This window comes from Bombina bombina, chromosome 1, assembly GCF_027579735.1.
Source record: "Bombina bombina isolate aBomBom1 chromosome 1, aBomBom1.pri, whole genome shotgun sequence".
Taxonomy (NCBI): domain Eukaryota; kingdom Metazoa; phylum Chordata; class Amphibia; order Anura; family Bombinatoridae; genus Bombina; species Bombina bombina.
The window spans coordinates 451,209,105-451,224,567 of NC_069499.1; the positions used below are offsets into that span (position 1 = coordinate 451,209,105).

At 40.9% G+C, this 15,463-nt stretch overlaps 1 protein-coding gene across 4 annotated transcripts in view; it reads left to right on the plus strand.

The window, feature by feature from the left end:
- METAP1D (methionyl aminopeptidase type 1D, mitochondrial) overlaps nucleotides 1-15,463 on the plus strand; it is a 764,107-nt gene that overhangs the window by 63,392 nt on the left and 685,252 nt on the right. Inside the window, exon 1 of one of the 4 annotated variants that reach the window (XM_053698440.1) lies at nucleotides 507-549. The exons of the other annotated variants lie outside the window; for them this stretch is intronic. The gene's annotated coding sequence lies outside the window, so the exon portion shown is untranslated. Of the gene's footprint in view, nucleotides 1-506; nucleotides 550-15,463 lie in introns of those variants that run through there. 4 annotated transcript variants of the gene reach the window in all.

Here is a 15,463-nt window from a genome sequence, read left to right on the forward strand (position 1 = left end):
TGTCCTCTTGACGGAAGATTACCTAATAGTTATAGGTCACTTATACTCACTCAGAAGGTTTATTTCTATGCTTTACCTTTTGTCTTTATGATTTAGCTGTCTTATTTTGTATTACCCACATGTTACCCTTGTCCTCCAAGCTGATCAGTTATTTGTTATGCACCTATTACATAAGGATATGTCTATCAACATAATACTATAACGCTGCACTCCTATAGATATACCCTCGTAAGTGTACTTATAGCACAATGTTTTATTATTATTCAGTAAGGGGCAGTATCTGCAGTTGTGGCTGGCGCCCATGTTACTTGTTTCACCCAAGATAAATCTAGTATGACCTGTATAGGCGGCAGGGACATAGTGAATCACCAAGGCATGTATTGAGTCAATAGTCATATGACAATCTAGATCACCCAGAAGTTCTCTCTATTATTATATTTTATGTAATTTGGTGGACTTCAGGGCTAACTATCTGTCTGATCTTTCTACAGAGTTCTATTTCTGTTATACTCCCTCTACCGTACAAGAGACTCTACTATGTATGAAGGGGTATGTCAATATTGAACGGTGCAACAACACAAATGTTATCTATTTAGCAGACACCAGGGCTCAGACCCCTGTTTTTAGAGAGGTTTCAGGAACTCTATCTCTTGGGGAATGTTTGGTTACAATTACTTTTAATCAGACTAGTAATTAACATCACTCTAAGCTTTGAGTAAGCCCTATATTAGCAGGTAGACTGACCCTAGTATGATTGGACTAATAATCAAATTGTTATCTAGGGCAATGATGTACACAAACATAATCCTATTAGCTCTAGAATGGGCTCCCTGGGGACATGCTTAACCTTGGTATATATCTTGTACCCATGCTGGAAGGTACTCCTACCTCCCCCACAGACATATGCATGCTGACGCAGAATAGCTTATAAGGATCTATGTATATAGGATCTCCACATTCCTTCTAACGATCCCTCAATAAGGCAGTAACACATAGTAGATACCCTTTAGTGTAGTCTCTTTGAGGACCTACTATACTTATGTGCTTTTGTCTCTAGTATTCTCACATTAAGTAACATATCGGGTGCAGTCTTAATATATATTTGCAGTATTATAAACTCCTTCCTACTATGTACGTATATGTCAGTATGTGGTATAAATTTAATCTCATGTTTTCTTATGTTTACTGTTCTGTATATGCATTTAATCAGTTGACATGACTTGCATCTGCATTCTCTCTTTTTTTTGTCACATTTGCTTTGTTCTAAACTCACGAGATATACAATCTATATTACGTAGCTGCCCAGAGCGGTCTCGACCTAAGGAAGCTTCTATACAACGATCTTTACCTTCGGTAACACCTCAGCCCACTCCCCAATATTATACTTATATTAGTTTCTCCCCTTTACCCATAACTTCGTTAGGAGTTACCCCCGCTCATTTGATACCCAAAAAGCCCAGAGACCCAAAGATACACTATTATATGGTTGCCTTTGCAACTTGGGGACCATTCTTATCCTTACTAAGTCAAAGGTTAAACAAATGAGGTTTCATTATTATATGTTCCAGTCACCCATGTTTACCATACACTAGTTTCTTTTTTCTTTCTTTTTTTTCTTTTTATGATCAGAATCTCAGACATAGTCTTGTTGCCCATGTCAGCAGTTACTCTCTTACTAGTGAACTTACTATATTGTATAATAAAAGTTCTCATCCGTTTATACGTAGTACCGTTGAGGTTTAGACAATGGTGCCTAGAATTATAATGCTTGTACCTGAATGTTTTAACATAAGTCTGTTTTCTGTATGAGAATTGTATGTTTATTCTTATAACTCTGTTCTGTGTCTGGACATAGTTTTCGTTTTACTGTTATTACACATTACCTCAATAAAAAAATATTAAAAAAAAGAAAAAAAAAAAAAAATTAGGGTTACTTAATCTATATAAAGCTGATGGTGTGGCTTCATTTAAATACCATTGCTATAGGAAATGGGCGCTTTCTCTGTATTTATTTTTCTTAATATTAATAATTCTAATTAAACAAACAGACGCGTTTGGGTATACTGATTTTGTTAGACTGCAGTTATATCAGTAGTTTTTTATTGTTCATGTTCAGCACCAAAAAACTATTATGGATTTATTTAGTACAGACCAGCACCAAAACACTATTATGGATTTATTTAGTACAGACTGAAGATTTGGACTACAGTTACAGTTCTTCACTTATAAAACTGTTGAAAAAGACTGGAGTGGAATATAGCTCTTTATGTTACATCAAAAACTTGTCTTATAACGATATGGTTATGGTATGTTTCAAGAAAACATTGTTTTACAGAAGTACTGTTTAAATTTTACATATGTACCGTTTCAGTTTAAAATTAATCAAATTTAAAAATGTATTAAATTTTTCTTTATAGATACTGTAATTTTTAAAAAATAATCCATAGAATGAATGAAAAAAATAAAATAATATAAATATATATATATATATATATATACTATATGTATATATAATAATTTGTAATAATTATTTTTTACTATTTCAATATCGTGCCTTAAGATAACTAAGTTTTCATGTGCACTAACCTAAATCGCAAAAAACATTCCTATGTTCTTCACATAGAAAAAGATGTAATTTTTATTTTTAAATATATTTTTTATATATATCTGATAATGTTAATGTCAAATAAATATCTATATCTATATGCTAAGATATATACGGTATATGTATATACAGATACATATAGAAATATGTATTTACAATAAAACTAGCATTCCTGTATGTGAAGAACATTGTAATGTTAAATAGTAGTAGTAGTCGAATTAGTGCACAAGTAATAAGTGTTATGTTTTTTTCTTCCACGCTCTCCTTTGAAGTCTATGGGGGGAAAGCATTGGCGCTGTTGTGATATCCGAAGTCCTGAAGTTAACACTTATCGGGTTTCGGACATGCGCAAAACTTTTACTTTCAACTTGTAATACTTACGCTACCCAGTGCACACAAAAAGCTTACTTCTTGCAAAGTTTACTCTTGAGTGGCAGCGCTAAATACCGCTCCACTTGTAATCTAGCCCTAAACATGTAAATAATTACAAAATGTGAAACAAAATCTCAGTTATATCCGTACAGCACTAGCAATTAGCGCTTATAAAATTAACCAGAGGTCAGATCTCTGGTTAATTTTATAAATGTCCACCAAATGCCTCCAAAATCAAGTGTAATATACAGTACTTTATTAAAAAATACACAGCTAGATTACGAGCTTTGTGGTAAGAGGGGTGCGGTGCTGACTTGCACGTTATTGTCACCGCTCACTTACCTACAGCGCTGGTATTACAGGTTTTTATAAACCCGGCGTTAAAAGACAAGAAGTGAGCATAGAGCAAAATTGTGCTCCATACCGCACTCCAATACCAGCGCTGCTTAAGTCAGCGGTGAGCTGGTTGTACGTGCTCATGCACGATTTCCCCATAGACATCAATGGGGAGAGCCGGCTGAAAAAAAGCCTAACACCTGCAAAAAAGCAGCGTAAAGCTCAGTAATGCAGCCCCATTGATTCCTATTGGGAAACTAAATTTATGTTTACACCTAACACCCTAACATGTCCCCCGAGTCTAAATACCCCTAATCTTACACTTATTAACCCCTAATCTGTTGCCCCCGACATCACTGACACCTACATTATACTTATTAACCCCTAATGTGCCGCTCCGGACAACGCCGCTACTATAATAAACATATTAACCGCAGCACTCCCGCCTCGCAAACACTAGTTACATATTATTAACCCCTAATCTGCTGTCCCGAACATCGCTGCAACCTACATTAGTTATTAACCCCTAATCTGCCGCCCCCAATGTTGTTGCCACTATACTTAAGTTATTAACCCCTAAACCTAAGTCTAACCCTAACACCCACTAACTTAAATATAATTAAAATAAATCTAAAGAAAACCTACTATTAATAACTAAATAAGTCCTATTTAAAACTAAATACTTACCTGTAAAATAAACCCTAAACTAGCTACAATATAATAGTTACATTGTATCTAGCTTAGGGTTTATTTTTATTTTACAGGCAAGTTTGTATTTATTTTAACTAGGTAGAATAGTTACTAAATAGTTATTAACTATTTAATAACTACCTAGCTAAAGTAAATACAAATTTACCTATAAAATAAAACCTAACCTATCTTACACTAACACCTAACCTTACACTACAATTAAATAAATTACCTAAATTAAATACAATTACCTAAATTAAATACAAATACCTAAATTACAAAAACAAACACACACTAAATTACACAAAATAAAAAGCAAATTACAAGATATTTAAACTAATTACACCTAATCTAATAGCTCTATCAAAATAAAAAAAAACCCTTTTGCAGGGAATTGCCCCAAAGAAATCGTCTCTTTCTCCTACATTGGTGTATCCGGTCCACGGCTTCATCCTTACTTGTGGGATATTCTCAATCCCTACAGGAAGTGGCAAAGAGAGCACACAGCAGAGCTGTCCATATAGCTCCCCTCAGGCTCCGCCCCCCCAGTCATTCTCTTTGCCGCTCTAACTAGTAGCATCTCCACGGGGGTGGTAAAGAGTATGTGGTGTTTAGTTGTAGTTTTTTATTCTTCTATCAAGAGTTTGCTATTTTAAAATAGTGCCGGCTTGTAATATTTACTCTGTAGCAGAAAGTGATGAAGATTTCTGCCGAGAGGAATATGATTTTAGCACCAGTAACTAAAATCCATTGCTGTTCTCACGCAGGACTGTTGAAACCAGAGAACTTCAGTTGGGGGGAACAGTTTGCAGGCTTAACTGCTTCAGGTATGATCAGTCATTTTTCTAACAAGACCTAGTAATGCTAGAAGACTGTCAGCAATCCCCTCTGGGATAGGTAAGCCATTTTTCTTAGACTCTGTATAAAATTATGGCTTATATTAAGGGCTCTATGCTGGTTGACACTATTGTGGGCTAAATCGATTGCCTTTTGGCATGTTTGAAGTGTAAATAAGGTGTTTTTTCAGACTTTGAAACACTCTTGGGGTTTAGTATTACGCCTGGCAGTTACTTAGACACCTAATCTAGTCAGAAAGGCCCCTCCACTCTGGAATGTAGAGGGAGGAGGCTTCATTTTCGTGCCTCAATTGCGCAATTGTTTTTCACTAGGCAGTTCATGCAGCTTCACGTGGGGAGTCCAGAGGCATCAGAAAGGACTTCATAGAGGCTTATTTCCTAATAAAAAAATCCCTAAGGAAGGTAAAGGCCGCCGCAGTAGAGACTGTGGCATGGGACTGTAGTGTTTTTAACCGGTTAACTGCTGTTATTAGCTCCGGTTTGGGCATTAAGGGGTTAATTGGTTTGAAAATTTGTGTGAAATCTTCTCAAAGCATTAAGACACTGTGGTGAAAATTTCATTAAAATCGGATGTTTATTTGATGGGTTTTTGATGTTTCAGTAATAAAGTGTGCACTTTTATTATTTAAAGAGACAGTAACGTTTTTGTCAAAAATTATTTTTATTGCATTGAAGTTCTGTCTAAGTCTGTCAAACATGTCTGACCCTTCAGATAGCCTATGTTCTGTATGTTTAGAGGCCAAGGTGGTTCCCCCATTAAATTTATGTGTGAAGTGTGCCATAGCGTCCAAACAGCTTAAGGACCGTACAATCACGCTTAAAGATGTAGCCCAAGATGATTCTTTAGCTGAAGGTAGTAAGGATAGCCCACTATCCCCTCCTGTGTCAACACCAGCTATGCCCGCGCAAGCGTTGCCCAGTACATCTAGCGCTCCAATTGCTATTACTATGCAGCAGTTAGCAGCAGTAATGGATAATTCTCTCGCAGCATTTTTATCCAAACTGCCAGCTTTTCCAAGGAAACGTGTTTGCTCAGTATTAAATACAGAAAATGAGCAAGCAGACGCAGAGGATAATTTATCTGTAGTGCCCTCACATCAATCTGACTTGGCGGTGAGGGAGGGCCTGTCTGAGGGAGTAATTTCTGACACAGGAAAAATTGCTCAGCAGGCAGAGCCTGATACCATAGCATTTAAATTTAAGCTAGAACACCTCCGCGCCCTACTTAAGGAGGTCCTAGCTACACTTGATGATTGTGACCCTTTGGTGGTCCCAGAAAAATTGTGTAAAATTGATAAATTCTTAGAGGTCCCAGTACACACTGATGCGTTTCCGATACCTAAGAGGGTGGCGGATATAGTGAATAAGGAGTGGGAGAAGCCAGGTGTACCTTTTGTTCCCCCTCCTATATTTAAGAAAATGTTCCCCATTGTTGACCCCAGACGGGACACGTGGCAGACGGTCCCTAAGGTAGAGGGGGCAGTTTCAACGCTAGCTAAGGGCACGACTATACCAATGGAAGACAGTTGCGCTTTCAAAGATCCTATGGATAAAAAATTAGAAGGTTTACTTAAGAAATTTTTTGTTCAACAAGGTTTTCTTCTTCAACCAATTTCTTGCATTATTCCTGTAACTACTGCAGCTGCTTTTTGGTTTGAGGAATTAGAAAACTCGCTCCAGAAGGAGACTTCTTATGATGAAGTCATGGATAGAATTCACGCCCTGAAGTTGGCTAATTCTTTCATTACAGATGCCGCTTTTCAGTTAGCTAAATTAGTGGCAAAAAAATCTGGTTTCGCAATAGTGGCGCGTAGAGCGCTTTGGCTAAAATCGTGGTCGGCGGATGTGTCGTCCAAAACAAAATTGCTTAATATTCCTTTCAAGGGTAAGACCCTATTCGGCCCAGAGTTGAAAGAAATTATTTCAGATATCACTGGGGGAAAGGGCCATGCCCTTCCACAGGATAGACCTTTCAAAGCTAAAAATAAGTCTAATTTTCGTTCCTTTCGCAATTTCAGGAACGGACCGGCTTCTACCTCTACAGCCACTAGGCAAGAGGGTAACGCATCCCAGCCCAAACCAGCATGGAAACCATTGCAAGGCTGGAACAAGGGTAAACAGGCCAAGAAACCTGCTGCTGCTACCAAGACAGCATGAAGGGGTAGCCCCCGATCCGGGACCGGATCTAGTAGGGGGCAGACTTTCTCTCTTTGCTCAGGCTTGGGCAAGAGATGTTCCGGACCCCTGGGCTCTAGAAATTGTCTCTCAGGGGTATCTTCTAGAATTCAAGGACCTCCCTCCAAAGGGAAGGTTCCACATGTCTCGCTTGTCTTTAGACCAGATAAAGAGACAGGCATTCTTACTTTGTGTAGAAGACCTTTTAAAGATGTGAGTGATACACCCAGTTCCAACAGCAGAACAAGGACTGGGTTTTTACTCAAACCTGTTTGTAGTTCCCAAAAAGGAAGGAACTTTCAGGCCAATTCTGGATTTAAAAATCCTAAACAAATTCCTCTGAGTTCCATCATTCAAAATGGAAACCATTCGGACAATCTTACCAATGATCCATGAAGGTCAATATATGACTACCGTGGACTTAAAGGATGCATACCTGCATATTCCTATCCACAAAGATCACCATCAGTTCCTAAGGTTCGCCTTTCTGGACAAACATTACCAGTTCGTGGCTCTTCCCTTCGGATTGGCTACTGCCCCCAGAATTTTCACAAAAGTGCTAGGGTCCCTTCTAGTGGTGCTAAGGCCAAGGGGCATTGCAGTAGCACCTTACCTAGACGACATCTTAATACAAGCGTCGTCCTTTCACAAAGCAAAGGCTCATACGGACATTGTTCTAGCCTTTCTAAGGTCTCACGGATGGAAGGTGAACATAGAAAAGAGTTCTCTGTCTCTGTTCACAAGGGTTCCCTTCCTGGGAACAATAATAGACTAGGTAGAAATGAAGATCTTTCTGACGGAGGTCAGGAAGTTAAAACTTTTAAACACTTGTCGAGTTCTTGAAGCCATTCCTCAACCCTCCATAGGTCAGTGCATGGAGGTAATAGGACTAATGGTGGCGGCAATGGACGTGGTTCCATTTGCTCGAATTCATTTGAGCATGCACAGTTGCAGTGGTCTTAAACAGTGGAATGGGGATTATGCAGATTTGTCTCCTCAAATACAAATGGACCAGGAAACCAGAGAGTCACTCCTCTGGTGGTTGTCTCAGGATCACCTGTCTCAGGGAATGAGTTTCCGCAGACCAGAGTGGATCATTGTCACGACCGACGCCAGCCTCTTAGGCTGGGGTGCGGTCTGGGAGTCCCTGAAAGCTCAGGGTCTTTGGTCTCGAGAAGAATCTCTTCTCCCGATAAACATTTTGGAATTGAGAGCGATATTCAATGCGCTCCAGACATGGCCTCAACTAGCGGAGGCCAAATTCATCAGATTTCAGTTGGACAACATGATGACTGTAGCGTACATCAATCATCAGGGAGGAACAAAGAGTTCCCTGGCGATGAGGGAGGTAACCAAGATCATCAAATGGGCAGAGGATCACTCCTGCCATCTATCAGCAATTCACATCCCAGGAGTGGACAACTGGGAAGCAGATTATCTGAGTCGTCAGACTTTACATCCGGGGGAGTGGGAACTTCACCCGGAGGTTTTTGCCCAGTTAACTCAACTATGGGGCCTTCCAGATCTGGATCTGATGGCGTCACGTCAGAACTCCAAGGTTCCACGCTACGGGTCCAGGTCCAGGGATCCCAAGGCGACATTGGTAGATGCCTTAGTGGCGCCTTGGTCGTTCAATCTAGATTATGTCTTTCCACCGTTTCCTCTTCTCACCCGGCTAATAGCCAGGATCAAACAGGAGAAGGCTTCGGTAATTCTAATAGCTCCTGCGTGGCCACGCAGGACTTGGTATGCAGACCTGGTGAATATGTAATCGGTTCCACCATGGAAGCTACCTTTGAGGCAGGACCTTCTAATCCAAGGTCCATTCGAACATCCAAACCTAGTTTCTCTGCAACTGACTGCTTGGAGATTGAACGCTTGATTCTAGCTAAGCGGGGGTTTTCAGAATCAGTTATAGATACTCTGATTCAGGCTAGAAAGCCTGTCATCAAGAAAATTTATCATAAGATATGGCGGAAATATCTTTGCTGGTGCGAATCCAAGGGTTACTCATGGAGTAAGATTAGGATTCCAAGGATACTATACTTTCTCCAAGAAGGATTGGAGAAAGGTCTATCAGCTAGTTCCTTAAAAGGACAGATATCTGCTCTGTCTGTTTTGTTACACAAGCGTCTGGCAGCCGTGCCAGATGTTCAGCCGTTTGTACAGGCTTTAGTCAGAATCAAGCCTGTCTACAGACCTGTGGCTCCTCCATGGAGTCTAAATTTAGTTCTTTCAGTTCTTCAAGGGGTTCTGTTTGAACCTCTACATTCCATAGATATTAAGTTGCTATCTTAGAAAGTTTTGTTTTTGGTTGCTAATTCTTCTGCTAGAAGAGTTTCTGAATTGTCTGCTTTGCAGTGTAATTCACCCTATCTGGTGTTTCATACAGATAAGGTCGTTTTACGTACCAAGCCTGGTTTTCTTCCAAAAGTGGTTTCCAATAAGAATATTAACCAGGAAATAGTTGTTCTTTCTCTGTGTCCTAATCCAGTTTCTAACAAGGAACGTCTGTTACACAATCTTGATGTGGTTCGTGAAGTTTTATCTAAAAGCAACTAAAGACTTCAGACAAACATCGTCCTTGTTTGTCGTCTATTCTGGCAAGAGGAGAGGTCAAAAGGCGACTGCGACCTCTCTGTCTTTCTGGCTGAAAAGCATCATCCGGTTGGCTTATGAGACTGCTGGAAGGCAGCCTCCTGAACGAATTACGGGTCACTCTACTAGAGCTGTGGCTTCCACATGGGCTTTCAAGAATGAGGCTTCTGTTGAACAGATCTGTAAGGCAGCGACTTGGTCTTCACTGCATACATGTGCCAAATTTTACAAATTCAATACTTTTGCTTCTTCGGAGGCTATTTTTGGGAGAAAGGTTTTACAAGCAGTGGTGCCTTCCGTTTAGGTTACCTGACTTGTTCCCTTCCCTTCATCCGTGTCCTAAAGCTTTGGTATTGGTTCCCACAAGTAAGGATGAAGCCGTGGACCGGATACACCAATGTAGGAGAAAACAGAATTTATGTTTACCTGATAAATTTCTTTCTCCTACGTTGTATCCGGTCCACGGCCCACCCTGGCATTTGGTCAGGTTTAAATTTTATTTTTGTAAACTACAGTCACCACTGCACCCTATGGTTCTCCTTTTTCTCCTAACCGTCGGTCGAATGACTGGGGGGGCGGAGCCTGAGGGGAGCTATATGGACAGCTCTGCTGTGTGCTCTCTTTGCCACTTCCTGTAGGGATTGAGAATATCGCACAAGTAAGGATGAAGCCGTGGACCGGATACACCGTAGGAGAAAGAAATTTATCAGGTAAACATAAATTCTGTTTTTACCTGAAAAAAAAAAATACAAATAACCCCCCCAACAGTAAAACCCACCGCCCACAAAACCAACCCCCAAATAAAACCCTAACTAAAAAAACCTAAGCTCCCCATTGGCCTGAAAACGGCATTTGGATGGGCATTGCCCTTAAAAGGGCATTTAGCTCTATTTCTGCCCAAACCCTAATCTAAAACTAAAACCCACCCAATAAACCCTTAAAAATAACACTAACCCCTGAAGATCCACTTACAGTTTTGAAGAGCCGACATCCATCCTCAACGAAGCCGGGAGAAGTCCTCAGCGAAGCGTCAAGAAATCCTCAACGAAGTCGGGAGAAGTCTTCATCCAAGCCGGGAGAAGTGGTACTCCAGACAGGCAGAAGTCTTCATCCATCCAGCGCGGAGTGGGTCCACCCTCAAGACATCCGTCGCAGAGCATCCTCTTCTTCCGACGAATGAAGGTTCCTTCAAATGACGTCATCCAAGATGGCGTCCCTTAGATTCCGATTGGCTGATAGAATTCTATCAGCCAATCGGAATTGGAACAGCCAATAGAATGCAAGCTCAATCCTATTGGCTGATTGCATCAGTCAATAGGATTTCTCTTGCACGGTGTATCCAGTCCACGGATTCATCCTTTACTTGTGGGATATTCTCATTCCCTACAGGAAGTAGCAAAGAGACCACACAGCAAAGCTGTCCATATAGCTCCCCCTCTAGCTCCACCCCCCAGTCATTCTCTTTGCTGGCTCTAAGCACTAGGGTCTCTCTCGGGAGTGTAAAGTGAATGTGGTGTTAGAATTGTAGTTTTTATTATCTTCAATCAAAAGTTTGTTATTTTAAATGGTACCGGTTTGTACTATTTACTCTCTAGCAGAAAAGTGATTAAGATTTCTGCTGAGAGGAAAATGGTTTTAGCATGTTGTAACTAAAATCCACTGCTGTTCCCACACAGGACTCAGGAGCACCAGAAAACTTCAGTTGGGGGGGAACGGTTTGCAGGGTAATCTGCAATGAGGTATGTTCAGACATTTATTTCTAGACAAGACTTAGATAATGCTAGAAGACTGACAAGATCCCCATGAGGGGAGGGTAAGCTATGTTCACAGACTTAGTAAGGAATTGAATGCTTACAGAATAGGGCTAATATACTGGTTGACACTTATTCAGGGCAATCGATTTTTTGGATAAGGAAAAATCGTTTTGGTGCAATCTTAGTAAGGCTTTAGCTACATACTGAGAAAATTTCAGAAAGATTGCTGCATTTTCTCCAACATTGGTGTGTCCGGTCCACGGCGTCATCCTTACTTGTGGGATATTCTCTTCCCCAACAGGAAATGGCAAAGAGTCCCAGCAAAGCTGGACATATAGTCCCTCCTAGGCTCCGCCCACCCCAGTCATTCTTTTTGCCGTTGCACAGGCAACATCTCCACGGAGATGGTTAAGAGTTTTTTGGTGTTTAAATGTAGTTTTTATTCTTCTATCAAGTGTTTGTTATTTTAAAATAGTGCTGGTATGTACTATTTACTCTGAAACAGAAAAGGATGAAGATTTCTGTTTGTGAGAGGAAGATGATTTTAGCAGACAGTAACTAAAATCGATTGCTGTTTCCACATAGGACTGTTGAGATGAAGTAACTTCAGTTGGGGGAAACAGTTAGCAGACTTTTCTGCTTAAGGTATGACTAGCCATATTTCTAACAAGACTGTGTAATGCTGGAAGGCTGTCATTTCCCCTCATGGGGACCGGTAAGCCATTTTCTTAGTCAAACAAACAGAATAAAGGGCTGAATATGGGCTAAAAAACTGGTAGACATTTTTATGGGCTAAATCGATTGCTTTATTTGGGCATATTATTCAGATTTAGGCTGACAATTTGCATTTATAATCTTGGGGAACGTTTATAAAACGGCAGGCACTGTGTTAGACACCTTTTCCAGTCAGGGGGCCTTTCTAGTTATAGACTAGGCCTCATTTTCGCGCCATTACTGCGCAGTTGTTTTTTGAGAGCAGGGCATGCAGATGCATGTGTGAGGATCTAAAAATCACTGGAAAAGCTTCTAGAAGGCGTCAATTGGTATCGTATTCCCCTCTGGGCTTGGTTGGGTCTCAGCAAAGACTATAGCTGGGACTGTATAGGGGTTAAATTTAAAAACGGCTCCGGTTCCGTTATTTTAAGGGTTAAAGCTCTGAAATTTGGTGTGCAATACTTTTAATGCTTTAAGACACTGTGGTGAAATTTTGGTAATTTTTGAACAATTCCTTCATACTTTTTCACATATTCAGTAATAAAGTGTTTTCTGTTTGAAATTTAAAGAGACAGTAACGGTTTTGTTTTAAAACGTTTTTTGTGCTTTGTTGACAAGTTTAAGCCTATTTAACATGTCTGTACCTTCAGATAAGCTATGTTCTATATGTATGAAAGCCAATGTGTCTCCCCATTTAAATTTGTGATAATTGTGCCATAGCGTCCAAACAAAGTAAGGACAGTACTGCCACAGATAATGAAATTGCCCAAGATGATTCCTCAAATGAGGGGAGTAAACATGATACTACATCATCTCTTACTGTGTCTACACCAGTTTTGCCCACGCAGGAGGCCCTTAGTACATCTAGTGCGCCAATGCTTATTACCATGCAACAATTAACGGCTGTAATGGATAGCTCCATAGCAAATATTTTATCCAAAATGCCTACTTATCAGAGAAAGCGCGATTGCTCTGTTTTAAACACTGAAGAGCAAGAGGGCGCTGATGATAATTGTTCTGTCATACCCTCACACCAATCTGAAGGGGCCATGAGGGAGGTTTTGTCAGATGGAGAAATCTCAGATTCAGGAAAAATTTCTCATCAAGCTGAACCTGATGTTGTGACATTTAAATTTAAATTAGAACATCTCCGCGCACTGCTTAAGGAGGTGTTATCTACTCTGGATGATTGTGACAACTTGGTCAATCCAGAGAAATTATGCAAGATGGACAAGTTCCTAGAGGTTCCGGTGCCCCCCGACGCTTTTCCTATACCCAAGCAGGTGGCGGACATAGTAAATAAGGAGTGGGAAAAGCCCGGCATACCTTTTGTTCCCCCCCCTATATTTAAGAAATTATTTCCTATGGTCGACCCCAGAAAGGACTTATGGCAGACAGTCCCTAAGGTCGAGGGGGCAGTTTCTACTCTAAACAAACGCACTACTATTCCTATCGAAGATAGTTGTGCTTTCAAAGATCCTATGGATAAAAAATTGGAAGGTTTGCTTAAAAAGATTTTTGTACAGCAAGGCTACCTTCTACAACCAATTTCAGGCATTGTTCCTGTCACTACGGCAGCGTGGTTCTGGTTCGAGGAACTAGAAAAGTCGCTCAGTAGAGAAACTCCATATGAGGAGGTTATGGACAGAGTTCACGCACTTAAATTGGCTAACTCTTTTATTTTAGATGCCGCTTTGCAATTAGCTAGATTAGCGGCGAAAAATTCAGGGTTTGCTATCGTGGCGCGCAGAGCGCTTTGGCTAAAGTCTTGGTCAGCGGATGTGTCATCCAAGACAAAATTGCTTAACATCCCTTTCAAAGGTAAAACTTTATTTGGACCAGAATTGAAAGAGATTATTTCAGACATCACTGGGGGAAAGGGCCACGCCCTTCCACAGGATAGGTCTTTTAAGGCTAAAAATAAGTCTAATTTTCGTCCCTTTCGCAGAAACGGACCGTCCTCTAATTCTGCATCCTCTAAGCAAGAGGGTAATGCCTCACAACCCAAACCAGCCTGGAAACCAATGCAAGGCTGGAACAAGGGTTCCGGGACCGGATCTAGTGGGGGGCAGACTCTCTCTCTTTGCTCAGGCTTGGGCAAGAGATATTCAGGATCCTTGGGCGCTAGAAATAGTTTCTCAAGGTTATCTCCTGGAATTCAAGGAACTACCCCCAAGGGGAAGGTTCCACATGTCTCACTTATCCTCAAACCAAATAAAGAGACAGGCATTCTTACATTGTGTAGAAGACCTGTTAAAGATGGGAGTGATACACCCAGTTCCAATAAAGGAACAAGGAATGGGATTTTATTCCAATCTGTTCGTAGACCAATTTTGGATTTGAAGATCCTAAACAAATTTCTCAGGGTACCATCGTTCAAGATGGAAACCATTCGAACGATTCTACCCACCATCCAGGAAAGTCAATTTATGACTACCGTGGATCTAAAGGATGCATACCTACATATTCCTATCCACAAAGAACATCATCAGTTCCTAAGGTTCGCTTTTCTGGACAAGCATTACCAGTTTGTGGCCCTCCCATTCGGATTAGCCACTGCTCCAAGAATTTTCACAAAGGTGCTAGGGTCCCTTCTAGCGGTTCTAAGACCGAGGGGCATTGCAGTAGTACCTTACTTGGACGACATTCTAATACAAGCGTCGTCCCTGTCAAAAGCAAAGGCTCATACGGACATCGTTCTAGCCTTTCTCAGATCTCACGGATGGAAGGTGAACAAAGAAAAAAGTTCTCTGTCTCCGTCGACAAGAGTTCCCTTCTTGGGAACAATAATAGATTCCTTAGAAATGAGGATTTTTCTGACAGAGGTCAGAAAATCAAAACTTCTAAGCTCTTGTCAAGTGCTTCATTCTGTTCCTCGTCCTTCCATAGCGCAGTGCATGGAAGTAGTAGGATTGATGGTTGCAACAATGGACATAGTTCCTTTTGCACGAATTCATCTAAGACCATTACAACTGTGCATGCTCAAACAGTGGAATGGGGATTATACAGACTTGTCTCCAATGATTCAAGTAGATCAAAAGACCAGAGATTCACTCCGTTGGTGGCTGACCCTGGACCATCTGTCCCAGGGAATGAGCTTCCGCAGACCAGAGTGGGTCATTGTCACGACCGACGCCAGTCTAGTGGGCTGGGGCGCGGTCTGGGAATCCCTGAAAGCTCAGGGTCTATGGTCTCGGGAAGAGTCTCTTCTCCCGATAAACATTCTGGAACTGAGAGCGATATTCAATGCTCTCAGAGCTTGGCCTCAACTAGCAAAGGCCAAATTCATAAGGTTCCAATCAGACAACATGACGACCGTTGCATATATCAATCATCAGGGGGGAACAAGGAGTTCCCTGGCG